A 13,681-nucleotide genomic window follows, 5' to 3' on the forward strand; every position below is an offset into this window, starting at 1 on the left:
CGCGCTATCTCAGAGTGAAGTCTGAAATATACCAAACCGAAATTAGGAAAGAAAAATATTATAACTATGAAAAATCAACGAGGCCAACTAGAAACAAGCAAAGCTCAGATATCAAACATAGTTGAAAACTTCTATACTGAGTTATACCGCTCAAGAAACGATCCCCCCTACTCTTCAAAGCAAAATCTGAAAAGACAAATAAAAACGTAAATTCTGAAGTAATGCCCGAAATAAGCGAAGTAGAAATAGAAAATGCAATTAAAGAATTGAAAAGAAATAAAGCACCGGGTAGTGATGGAATTCTGGCAGAAATGTTGAAAGAAGGCGGAGAAGAAGTCATCAGGTACCTAAAAATACTTTTTAATAAATGCCTATTTGAAGGAAACATACCAAAGGAATGGAATTCTGCTAACACAATATTAATACACAAAAAAGGGGACAATACAGATCTGAAAAATTATCGTCCAATATCACTACTATCACAACTTTATAAAACATTCACAAAAATAATTACAAATAGATTGACAACAAAGTTCGATGTATATCAACCAGTAGAGCAAGCCGGATTTAGAAAAGGGTTCAGTACATGTGACCATCTTCACACACTAAAGGTCCTAATAGAAAAAGTTAACGAATACAATTTACCAATCTGTTTAGCATTTATAGACTACGAGAAAGCTTTTGACAGCATAGAATTATGGGCTATTGAGGAAGCACTGGTCAACAGCAGAATAGATTCTAGATATAGGATATTAATACATAATATATATCAACACGCTGAAATGGTAGTCACGATGGATAACGGAATGAAAACGAGGCCAATAAAAATCAACCGAGGAGTAAGACAGGGAGACACCATATCTCCAAAACTATTTACTGCCGTACTTGAAGACATCTTTAAATCACTAAATTGGGAAACGAAGGGACTATCGATAAACGGAAAGTATTTAAACCATCTAAGATATGCAGATGACGTAGTACTAATAGCCGACAGCTGGAAAGAACTGAAGACGATGATCGATGAGCTTCATACGGAATCCATAAAAAAAAAGGACTGAAAATGAATCTGAGTAAAACTAAGCTAATGTCGAATAAAGATGATCAACCGACGATAACCATCCAACGAACAAAAGTGGAACATGTAGAATAATACATATATCTGGGTCAGAATATCAAGGTAAACAAAGAAAACCAAACTACCGAAATAAGCAGACGAGTAAGAATGGGATGGGCCGCATTTGGAAAACTCTCATACATACTAAAAGACAAAAAGATACCCCAAAACCTTCGAACCAAAGTGTTCGATTCTTGCATCCTTCCCGTTCTCACTTACGGAGCTCAAACCTGGACATTCACAAAAAGAACATGGACAAGATTCGAAAAACTCAGCGAGCCATGGAACGACAGATGCTTGGTATCTCACTAATAGATCGGCAAACGAACGAAGCAATCCGGAACAAAACAAAAATAAAGGACGCCGCGAAACAAGCAGCTAAACGTCTCGAAGATGGTAGATGGAACAAAGAAGTCGGAAACTGGCCACCGTACGATGCGAAGAGACCAAGAGGAAGACCTCAAATGCGCTGGAGCGACGATATCAAAAGAGTCGCAGGACCAATGTGGAAACGCCTAGCACACAACAGGGATGAATGGCGAGAAATGGGAGAGGCCTTTATTAGACAATTCGGATAGAAAAAGGGCTGTAAAAAAAAAGATCTGTTCTTTATTTCCAAGTTTTTAGAGACAATACAGCTAATGCTACTTCGGTTATTGTGTACTTATCCCTGACCACCAAACTTTCTAATTTCTTGTCCAGTTTCTTTGTAAACAAAAGACTTAAACCTTATATATCTGCGACCAATTTGTGGCATTATAGTTAGAAGACCCTGATGGTTTCCTGGGCAACAAATAACAAGCGGATTTCCACGGAGGAAGCTACAGCTACCTGAGGAAAGGAATGCCAAACGTTAAAACGTTTAAAACAAATAGAAAGGGATAATTCGAGTGAATAATAAAATTAAAATGTAATGGCATGTTTCGCAAAACAGGAAAACTGTTTTCCTATTTTCTTTCAGCAGATATCTTTGCATGAACACATTTATTCCGAATAGAGCCTCTCTCGTGCTTATGCTTTTAAAGCCTAATTTTACCATCTAACTTTTTAAAAATCCTGTTATGGATTACCCTCAGGAACAACTTCAGCTCATGGCTCATCAGTGCAATTGACCGGTATTTTGAACACTCTTCACATTATGCTTCTAAGGAATCTATATGAATGTCGATAGAACTACTATTTCTACTATTTTAAGTACTACTATACTAAGTATTTTACTAACTATTCTTTTGGTGCGATGTCTGTGCTATAAATATTATCGTACAGATAGATCTACCGAAATATCTACCGTTTCCTCATCGACAAGTTTAAGAAATTTTATTGAGATGCCATTTGGGCATGTCGTTTTCCTCTCTTTTGTCTGTTTTAGTCCATATTCTACTTTTTTCTTAAAATTTTTTGACCTGTTCGACTTAGTCTCTTGTAATCCTCCCTTTATTATCTGCAGGTGACATCCATGTATATAATCTACGAGTTGGTAATTGAAAAAAGGCATTTCTCACCCCCATTATATTTCGTTAGTCTCCTCTGTTGTGTGTATTCAGTCCAAACTCACCAATATCATTAATTTTTTCCTAGTTTAGCGTTAAGTCATATGTATCGATGATCACAAATATATAATCTGTATAAAATAGCTTCAAATCTGGGACTATAACTCATCTCACAGATTCGACTCACTATTTCAAATCGGATCCGATCCGCCCATCTCTACCTTGAGTTCCAAATGGATGGCAAATTATATACTTCGAAACTGGTAGTCTTTAAATAAAGGATTGTGCGAGTTGAAGACTTTAATTTGCTTAATTTATACGAAACTAATGCTCCCTGGCGAGCAATTCTCCAATTCATACAATACGAGCGGGGCGGTGATGAGATATTCTAGGATGACAATGGGTTGGATGACAATTTTCGAAGAAAACGTATTCAGCGGATATAGAAATAGCGAAATCAAGTCTCGTACTCGCGATGTGGCTGCGGAAGCCCGATGAATTATTTATGCAATGTTGCAAATACATCAACAATTAAGAATACTTAAAATTTCTATACTTCGTGAAGCAATTTTTTCTTGCCGAATCCAAGTTATACGTGAACGAATATTGTCGTTTCTTTTATTCAGCATATTTTAGGCAAACTCATTCGAAATTGTTCCGACATCAAATTTTATTCAAAATTATTTAACGTATTACTAACTATTCGGTTCAGGAGGGAACATACGTCTTGTTGATGAAATTACCACAGTATTTACGGGGGAACTAATAACAATATCAAGAGCAATTCAAAATATATATGAAGTGTACAGGGAAAAAACCAGATGTCATTTGTTTTCACAACATTTCTGAGTAAATTGAATTTGAATGTTCAAAACCAATGATTTTTATTTCAAAAAGTTATTACAATAGGTTGACTGCGTTACCGGCCCCCTGGGACCGGTGTTCGTTATTATTAAAGTGCGGCGTGTGAAAACTGCAAACTTTTAAAAATTGCGAAAGGCATATCTTCGTTAATATTCGTTTGTTTTAAATGCTAAAAACAGCATTATACTTGTCTTAAGATTCTAAACATTTCTAAAAGAAAAAAATGTACCGGGCTTTGGGGGCCGGTAACGCACACAGATTACAATTTGTTACTCGGGTGCGAGACCGGTCCTGCGGGACCGGTGCATATTTATATATCTGCATGCTTGCGCAGTCAATCGACATTTAGTATCGTTGGTATTTCAATAGCAGGTGTGTTTACGTCCGTGTTTTACGTGGTTTTACTAGTCTGAAAATGTCATCTCGCGTTAAAAATATTTTGTTTTTAGCTCAAACAGCTGATACAAACAAAACAAAAACTGTAGAGTGTAAAGAACCGAGTACTTCAGTTGAAAATAAAAAATATGACGAAGATAACCCAAGTATTGTAAATTCGCGCCAAAGTCCAACTGATTTAAGAGACCACGTGCTTGCAGAGTTGCCAAATAGTGACAGTGAAAATGAACGGGACGATCCTTTTGATTCGGACGTTTCTGTAATCTACAAAAACTATGTTCTTTCTTCAGATGAATCGTACAGTGATGTAAGTGAGAGTGATTTATTCGACGATGATAATGAGACAAAAATTGATAACGAAAAAATGTCAGAATCTGAAAATGATGATGAAAACGAGTGGCATGATATAGGTGAGAGTGACAATGAAACTGGTGACTTGAATCAATATCAAGAGATGCCTATATTAAATTTTAACGTTAACGAAATAAAAAATCCTATAGACGCTTACAAGTTATTTGTAACCGATGATCTTTTACAGAATATTGTCACTAAAACAAATGGATTTGCTCGGGAAATGTTGTTAAATATACATCGATCAAAATCACGTATACGTTACTGGGTTAACTGCGATATAGCCGAACTGAAACGTTTTTTTTTTCATATGTATAGTTATGGGATTAGTTGATGGTCCCGCAATAAATTTATATTGGTTGAAAGATCCCATGTTCAGGTATGAGTTTATTACGACTACCATGAGACGGGACAGGTTCCTTTTACTGATGCGTTGCATTCATTTTTGTAATAATCAGCAGTGTAATAAAGATGATCGGCTCTATATGTTAGGTGAAGTTTTAAAAGTACTGTATAAAAATTTTCAAGCTGCATTAACTCCAGAACGGATTTTGGTAGTCGATAGTATAGTACCTTATCAAGGAAGACTGCAAATAAAGCAATATCTGCCAAATAAAACACATCCGTATGGAATTAAATTATATAAGTTATGTACAGTGGATGGTTATACTAACAACATAATCGTTTATCGTGGTAAAAATACGACTACCAATGCAAATACTGCTCAGAGTGAGCAGATAGTGTATGATCTTCTTGAACATGTTGAATTCGAAAATGGCTACTACCGCTACTTGTATGCTGATAATTATTACTCGAGTACTTTAGCCAAATCATTATTCAAAAAACAAATAGTTTATTGTGGAACCCTGAGGTCCAACAGAAGAGGTATTCCCAAAACGGCACCTAAAAAAAAATGAAAAGGGAGAAATTTGGGGTACACAGAACAACTCCTTACATATTATAAAATGGATGGACAAACGACCAGTTCTGATGTTAAGCACTGATCAAACCCATACAACTACTTTAGAACCAACAGGAAAGCGAAACTGGCAACGTGAGTTTGTATTGAAACCAAAGGCAATTATTGATTACAATCAAGCAAAAAAAGGAGTAGACTTTAGTGATCAGATGATTCTTATCATTCCGTTTTAAGAAAAAGTTTAAAATGGTACCGTAAACTGGTCTTTGAATTTTTGCTTGGAACATCTATTGTAAATGCCTTATATTTTGATTATTTATAACAAGATTAGTTGTTCCACAACATTATCTATAATGGAATTTAGAAGAAGATTGGCGCAGGAGTTACTTGTTACTACAGCTGCACACGAAAACACCACTACTCCCAAAAGAGTTTCACATACTTTTGTTAAACCGTCAGGACCTGGAAAGAAAAGGAGAAGACAATGCGATGCCTATCATAAATCTAAGAGAAACACATTCAAGTCAAACAGGCAAGTAATATGGTGACAAAAGTTCACTGCAAGTTACTGCAATGAATGTCCTGGATAACCAGGAATGTGTTTATCTTGCTTTAATAGCATTCATAAAAAATAATCTATTTTTCTGAAACTTGATTGTTTTTTTTAATAACTACAAAAAATCTTTTATTTTCCTGAAACTTTATGTTTTTTTTGTTTAATAACTAAGGACATAAATATTATTTAGTTTACATGTTTTTTTTTGTTTTCAAATATCATTTACACTAATAAAATATTAAGAAGTTTTGGTCTTTTAATCTAAATCTGTTAATAACTGATCTTAAAACTCGTATAATTTATATTATAAAACTGTAAAAATGTAAAAACTAATTACGTCACTACCGGTCCCCGACGATCCGTAACGCACCGTGTTCGCGTCAAGCCACCGGTCCCGGGGGACCGGTAACGCACTGTTCTTTGGTTGACATATTTTGGGAACGCAGTCAACCTGATAAACAGTAGTTTACATAAAACAGAAATGAACATTATGAATGAACATAAAGTATTATAACTACAGTGTTTTTGATATACAAAAACTAAAGTCGGCTTTATTGCAAAAAAATCTGAATCACTCACGGTTATTGCAGAAACAAAAGCAGCAATCTCACCTAAAACAGACAAAAACCAGCCGTTTTTATTTTTGAACTAAAAAAGAAAATTAATGAATTTTTTTAATGTTTATTTATTTATCAATATATAAATAATTGAAACTTACTGTTAAAGACGAGCCAGGGTCCGGCTCTCATTCTTATCTCATTTTTATTTAAATGTTTCTTATAACTTACCATTGTATACCGGAACAGGCAGCAAAAATTCTCCACATCTTTTAAAGCTGAGTTTTGGTCAAAGCGTTTTCGTATTAATCCAGATAGTACTGGACCATTGTATATTGAACGATAGTAGATTTAGAGGCTATCATCAGATGATGCCAGTATTTCCTTCAAACTCAAACTGACTTAAAATGGGCATTTTTTATATATATTGTGTCTAAAAAAATTTCCAATCCAGTACCATGCACTCACTATAACAAACGGGGATGGTTTGAAACGGGAATGTCTAATGACTTTTTCAAACTCTTCCGGGACCTCAAAGCGGCTCTTCAAATGAAAAAATCCTACATTTTTATCACACTCCAAATCGGAATTTCCTCTTAGAGGGAATGTGATATTTATTTCTTTCAGAATATTAATTTGGTTGTTTACTTCTTCTTCTTTGTCAACCATTTTCCATCTACTCCTGAATGTAGGTCTCTCCCAATTGCTTTCATCTTTCTCTATCTTGCGCCAATCTAATCCACTGTTTGCCTGCCACTGTTCTTATGTCATCTACCTATCTTTTTTGAGGTCTTCCCATGCTTCTTGTTGTCGTCCTTGGTCTCCATTCTTACTATGTAGTAAACATCCTTTAAAAAACTATTAAAATTACTTTGTAGTAAACATCCATTGGCTGGCCATCATCCGGATCTGACTTCTCCTCCTCCTTTTGCGAAGAATGTTCTTGTTGATCTGAACCTTCATGAGACTCTCCGTAACTGGGTAGATATTCGTCAGAATCTGAGCCAGGAAAAGGTTCCTCTGGTTCTGACAAAACGCTTAGTTTTTCAACGATGTTTTCCAAGTATTTTTGTGTTTGCCATAATTCAGGAACTGCAAAGAGTGGAAATCTTGTCAATATTTAGAGTCGATATAGAAACTAATCCGAAAGATGGCCCGACTAAAAAGAATACTGGGACATTCAGGTCCCAGTACATGCATTGTGCGAAAACAATCGACTTAAAAATCGATTTTATTAGAAATTTTACTTATTTTCAACAACAAACACGTGTAGTAGTATTTTGCAGTTAAAAACATTAAATATATATCACAGCAACAAAACATAGAGTGGTGGATCCGGGAAAATAAAATAATTAGTCCAGTGATTATAGATTTACATATTGATAGTGGTAGTAAATTTAGTGACGACGATGATGATTTATAAATTTAAATAATCAGTAAGTACACTATTTTAATGTTATTTACAAAATAATTGTACAGCAGGTTAACCATTATATTTATACATTCATTATTAGCCAAATAAACAATAATATTTAAGATTCCATTTGAATTTTTGCTCCTCATTTTATACAAATTTACTCTAACTGATAATTAGTAAATAAACTCATAAAAGTAATTACAAAGATTATGGAGAACTCCAGTGCAGTTTACCGTGTCTTTTACTACAACGAAAGGTTCTGCGAATTCCATTAATCGTTTAGAGGTGTAAGTTAGTTGAATGTACTGTAGTGTTGTTGTTCCTAGATAATGCCCACAATGTTTTTTAACAATGTCTAATTATGAATGTAGCGTTTATTTTTGACGGATTATTTCCTTAATTAGCAAGATACGTAGCATCATTTTTCGTGAATATTCTGTAACCATTCTTCTGAATACGTTGGCTACCAACGTCATCTGTGATATAACAAATATACATTTTTAACAAGCTTCTGTTACATTTATCTCCAAATGATTTATCAAAGAGTTGTCGCGCTTCTTCTAAACATAATTTAAAGATGTTCAACTTCTCGTTTGATTATGTTTCACACACGTTCCAAAAGTTTACTGTCGCAGTGAATATAACATAAAACAAGGAGCGACTAACAGTTTTTCCGAATTTATAATTCACTGTATTATTTACACCGCTGGTGTACAGGTATCGATGTTTCACGTTTTTAAGATAAACATAAATTTCCCTCGGCATAAAAGTCTCCCTTGGCTTCCAATTCCATCATCTCTCTCTAGTAATCGATGCCGTTTGAGGTATGTGTTCGGCTTCGTCAAGACTGGAGACTCACTACTTTTTGACAGTCTCAAAATGACTTTTGAAATGGGGCTGAGTGACGTCTACCTGGAAGACGACTCTCTGAATCTAGAATTAATAGTGGACATAACTGAGGAATGCGTTATTTATTCTGCAATTGACCATTTATTTTTCCTGTAATAAAAACTTATTTAAAATCATCGAATAAAGTTTTATTTTAGTTTTTCTATTAAATGCATTGTCATAAAAACACTTAAAATAGTAAAAACAAAATAAAACTAGAAAATCAGAGTTTTGTTTAGAGTTTATAGTTTATTTACTTAACTACTAAACAAATACAAATATTGTTTGTAGCAAATCAAGAAAAAATACATAGCATATAAAAAGGAATATAAAACGTAACTTAAATAGACCACAAACAAGAAGACATCGGTCATCCAAAAGAACAGTGTCACAAGTCATAAAACATCATTTTTCAGGAGAGACAACAATAGATTTTTTCGATCTTAATTTAGCTGTCAATTTTAAACGATAATTGCTAAAATTTTCAAATTAAAAACGAAGAATAAGGGTAAGTGAATGTTTCTAATTGTGTAAGAAGCAAAACCAAAAAAAAATACAATATCTGATTTAACAAAGAAAAGAAGATGAAAATTTTGACTTATGTCACTTTTCTTTTAAAATGTTGGTCACTTTTTTACAAATTAATGAAAGTATTAACTTGATAAATGAAATTTTATTAATAATAATATGGAAATTATCTTACTAGTATAAAAAAATATTACTAAACATATAAAAGAAAATAAACATTTTATGTCGAACACTTGATAAAACGAAAATACTTGAATATAACAGGTAAATAGTAATTACAATTTAAATGGGAATAAACCACAATTAAAGGTTAAAGTACGTTTATTGACGTTTCAATTTGTTCTCAAAATACAAACTAATGTTGAGATTTACATTATAAAGGTTCACTTTGGAAACAATAGAAGGATGAGGCTTCTCCAGACGGGCATGGTAAAACCGCCTGAAGATCATAGACTGCAAACGTGTTGTTAGAACTTTTATCGTTTTATAACATGAGTAAAAGGTGTTAAAACTATTTAGTAAGTTTCTTTTAAAATTTTGCTGTTGGCTACTAGATTGACCAAAGAAAAGAAAAAAAATCGGTTGCCTGTAAAGTCGGTTTTACGAGCGAAGATTTTACGTGACGTCTTTTTCTCGGTAGAATATTTATTGATATGAATATTATTAAATTGCACAATAGGAACAAGGAATTGCCGCTATAAACTCAGTTTCTCAACTTTTGTGTCAATCTAACAATTAATCAATCAATCATAGTTTACGATAATGAAATATTAGTGTACAATTATTTACCTTTATTGTTGTAGTTGTTGTAAATGACGAATCTACTCACGAATTGAAGACAAATCTCACGATCTCACGATTAAGGTCTTAGATCTTACGATTTTTTAATTTTTTTTAAATTTCAAGTGTTTCTAATAAAATGCATGGGAGGAAATCAGCTTTTTTTAGATTGTCACCTTGAAATATCCATAAATTGACTGTATTTTTGTATCAAAGTGGGCTACTCCAATTAACTCAATTAATATACACAAAATATTATAAACAAGCTTAAAAGGTTCTTTATGCTTTGAAAGTGGTTTATAAACAACTGAATTGTAATGTATATTTTACCGCCTTTAATAAATATGAAGTATAGACTAAATTTTGTGTAAAGAACAAACATTCAACAGACCTAATAGTAAAAACATATTGATTTAAGTGTGAATTTGAGATAATGTGCTGACAAAATGTTAAATCCTAAGAAAACAAAATTATGTTTTTATGTATATTCATTATACTTAATACTCTTGGGTAAAATACCTCATATTATTATCACATATGTCTTTAGACACAGTTAATAATTTTCATTGAAGTTTAAACTATAAAGAATGTTTACAATCATTGCTCAATATTAAATGGATAAATCCATAGCAATATTATAAAAGAATATAGGTCCCTAGGTAATTTCCTAAAATTATATCTGATACTGGTGGTTCCCCCTAAAATAGGACACTGTAAGCACTCCACATTTTCACTACAGACACAGCTGACGATACTTTCAACGATTTTCAACTTTAGCGATTCAACGCGCCCAATTCTCTAGTGCCGCGCGCAGCGGACCGATCATGTTTGAGTGGGAGAGAGACGCAAGGCATTCGCCGGTCCGGCGGACCTCTCTCTCGTTCGGTGACTCACTGTAACAGACGTGAGCGGGCGTTACACTTTTTCTTAAATGACTCCGAGCCATAACCTAATTTAAGACGTTGTCACGTCAAAAAAGAAAGAGAGAGAAATAAAACCCAGGCTTAACAATTGGATCAAACGAGAGATAAAGAAATGGGGAGAAATTAGAGAGGCAAGTGATATTAATGAAAGGGAATTTGAGTGAACTGATGGTCAAGCTGGTTAACTAAAATTTAGTGAGTGAGAGAGAGAGAGAGAGAGATAGAGAACAATAAGAGGACGAGACGTAAATATTGAGGGAATGGAGATCGGCTGGCTTTTCGTGCCGTGTTAGAAGAAAATAGATGATGATAAAGAAACAACAGATAAAAACCGAAGATCGCAGAAGAGTAAAAGTCTGTTGGAACTTCTACTCCGTTAAATATATATATACTCCGTTTATAAACGATAAAAGTATTATTTAATTCTAAAAAAACTATTTCGCAGTAAAGTAAAACGCAATATGTACAATATGTGGTTTTATTATAGAAAATGTAAAAAATGGCTTGATTATATAATATATAATGTATAGAGAATGAAAAGTATATGATATACTCTTTTTTTTATAATGTTAACTTTGTTTTAAATCAAAAAATGTTTACAATATACAAACAGAAAACCTGAGTGATTCCATATCAAAACTTCAACAAGATACAGACAGACAATTTTGAGTGCCAGTGACTGAGCGCATACATGGTTGTACCATTAAAAATTATAGTTATAACAACACTTAATTAGCTTAATAACAATTGTTTTTTAAATTCCAATGCTTAGGTCGATTAGTACTTATACCCCTTTACATGCATTCGGTGATGCAAAACACTGTCGTGTAATGTATTAATTCAATTATATAAATAAAACGGTAAATATAAAGTGAGATTAAAAAATAAAGTTGATTTAAATCTTTATGGTTGATGCGAACTAAAGAAGAAAACTTCAAATAGATTAGTTACCTACTAACACTGACGTTAAAGTATTTACGTTGTTTAACGAAATGTACAGTACATAAGAATGAATTAGAGACACTTATCTTTATGCAACTTCAGACAAGGAAGTTAAGACAAGTTAACTTTATTTTTATTTTTAAACTTGTTAATGGAATAATCTAGATGACATAGACATCATAGTTAGGTCCACAGAATCTCTGACTGAAGCATTTCGGTCGTTAAGAGCATCTGCAAACAGAATGGGACTAAATATAAATGTTCAAAATACCAAATACATGTGTTGCACTAGGTCAAGCAACCCGACACCTACACGAATAATAATTGATGACCTAGAACTGGAAGGTGTTGACACCTTCATATACTTAGGGTCGCTGCTAACCAAAGATAACAACGTCAGTGAAGAAATAAAAAGAAGAATAGTGCTCGCCAATAAGTGTTACTATGGCTTAAGAAGACAGATGGCCTCAAAAATGCCTAGAAAAATTAAACTGACTGTATACAAAACACTAAATAGACGAGTGCTAACATATGGTTCAGAAACTTGGACACTAACACAGAATGACCAAGAATTGCTCAAACGTTTTGAGCGAAAAATACTAAGACGAATATATGGAGGCATAAAAGAACAAGGTTTGTGGCGCAGGTGTTACAATTTTGAGTTGTATAGAAGATTTGGAGAACCTGACGTTGTAAAATTCATTAAGGTAGCACGCCTCAAATGGATAGGTCATGTAATCAGACGAGAGGAAGATGCCATAGTCAGAAAAGTTTTTGACCGATCGGACAACGAAGAAGAGGAAGACCGAGACTTAGGTACCAAGACAACCTAGAAAATGATTTGAAGTCTATCGGAATTAGAGCATGGAGAAGAGTTGCCAGAGACAGGGGCGAATGGAGGATTGTTCTGAAGAAGGCTTTGGCTCATAAAGAGCTGTAAACGCGCTATCTCAGAGTATGAATGGAATAATCTAATGTCCTATTTAGCTAATTTGTTTTCGTATTACTTCCCGTTCATTGAGTCAGAATTCACTTTTAATGTTCCTCATCGCAGAACTAATTATGTTTCAAATATAGGAACTTCTCATGTATGCTAATCAGTGTATGCTAATCAGTCATTTAACTGTTGATCGTCAGTGTTATTCGTATCAAGCTCATAATAATTAATGTCTTTGATGTGTTTAAGCCCTTTCACCACTGATTCTCCTGGCTAGCTGAATGTCCTTGGGCATAATAGTGACTCTCTTATATTAAATAGCGCATAAATTGGTATCTTCAAACAAACCTGTCAAATATGCTTCACTCGCTTCCTGTAAAGCCATAACTGCCGAACTTTGAAAACGTAAATCTGTTTTAAAATCTTGTGCAATTTCACGGACAAGACGTTGGAAAGGTAGTTTTCTGATAAATAATTCAGTACTTTTATAGTAACGTCTAATTTCACGAAGAGCTACGGTACCTGGCCTGTAACGATGAGGTTTTATAACTCCTCCAATGATAGGTGCACTCTTACGAGCAGCTTTGGTTGCTAAGTATTTACGTGGTGCTTTACCACCAGTAGATTTTCGGGCTGTTTGCTTTGTACGTGCTATTATTTCTCGCGTGCGTATAATAATTACATTAAAAAAACTAAAGAAGCTGATTTTACATGTTACCACGAAGAAACGGGTACGCGGATTGTTTTTCATGCTCATAAAATTGCACCTGGATCAAGGATTTTAATTAAAGCTTCGGATATTGATGTTTTGGTGCTTTTGCTGGGAAATATGTACAAAATTCCACAATCAGCAATTTGGCTAGCCTCTTCAGCAACTAAAAAGTTACATAACCAACACCTTGATTACATTAAGGTCTCAAATCATCAAATCATGCTCATTTTGATAACCCAATTTCTCATGAACGAATTAACGGATTCCGCTAATTTATTTTTAAATATTTAGATTTTTTTTTGATTTT

The 13,681-nt window shown here is 33.8% G+C and overlaps 1 pseudogene; it reads right to left on the bottom strand.

Annotated features, from left to right (window-relative positions):
• Positions 1-12,906: 12,906 nt before the first annotated feature.
• Positions 12,907-13,413, bottom strand: LOC140432062 (histone H3-like; annotated as a pseudogene).
• Between the last annotated feature and the right edge of the window lie 268 nt (positions 13,414-13,681).

This window comes from Diabrotica undecimpunctata, unplaced genomic scaffold, assembly GCF_040954645.1.
Source record: "Diabrotica undecimpunctata isolate CICGRU unplaced genomic scaffold, icDiaUnde3 ctg00002702.1, whole genome shotgun sequence".
NCBI classification, from domain to species: Eukaryota; Metazoa; Arthropoda; class Insecta; order Coleoptera; family Chrysomelidae; genus Diabrotica; species Diabrotica undecimpunctata.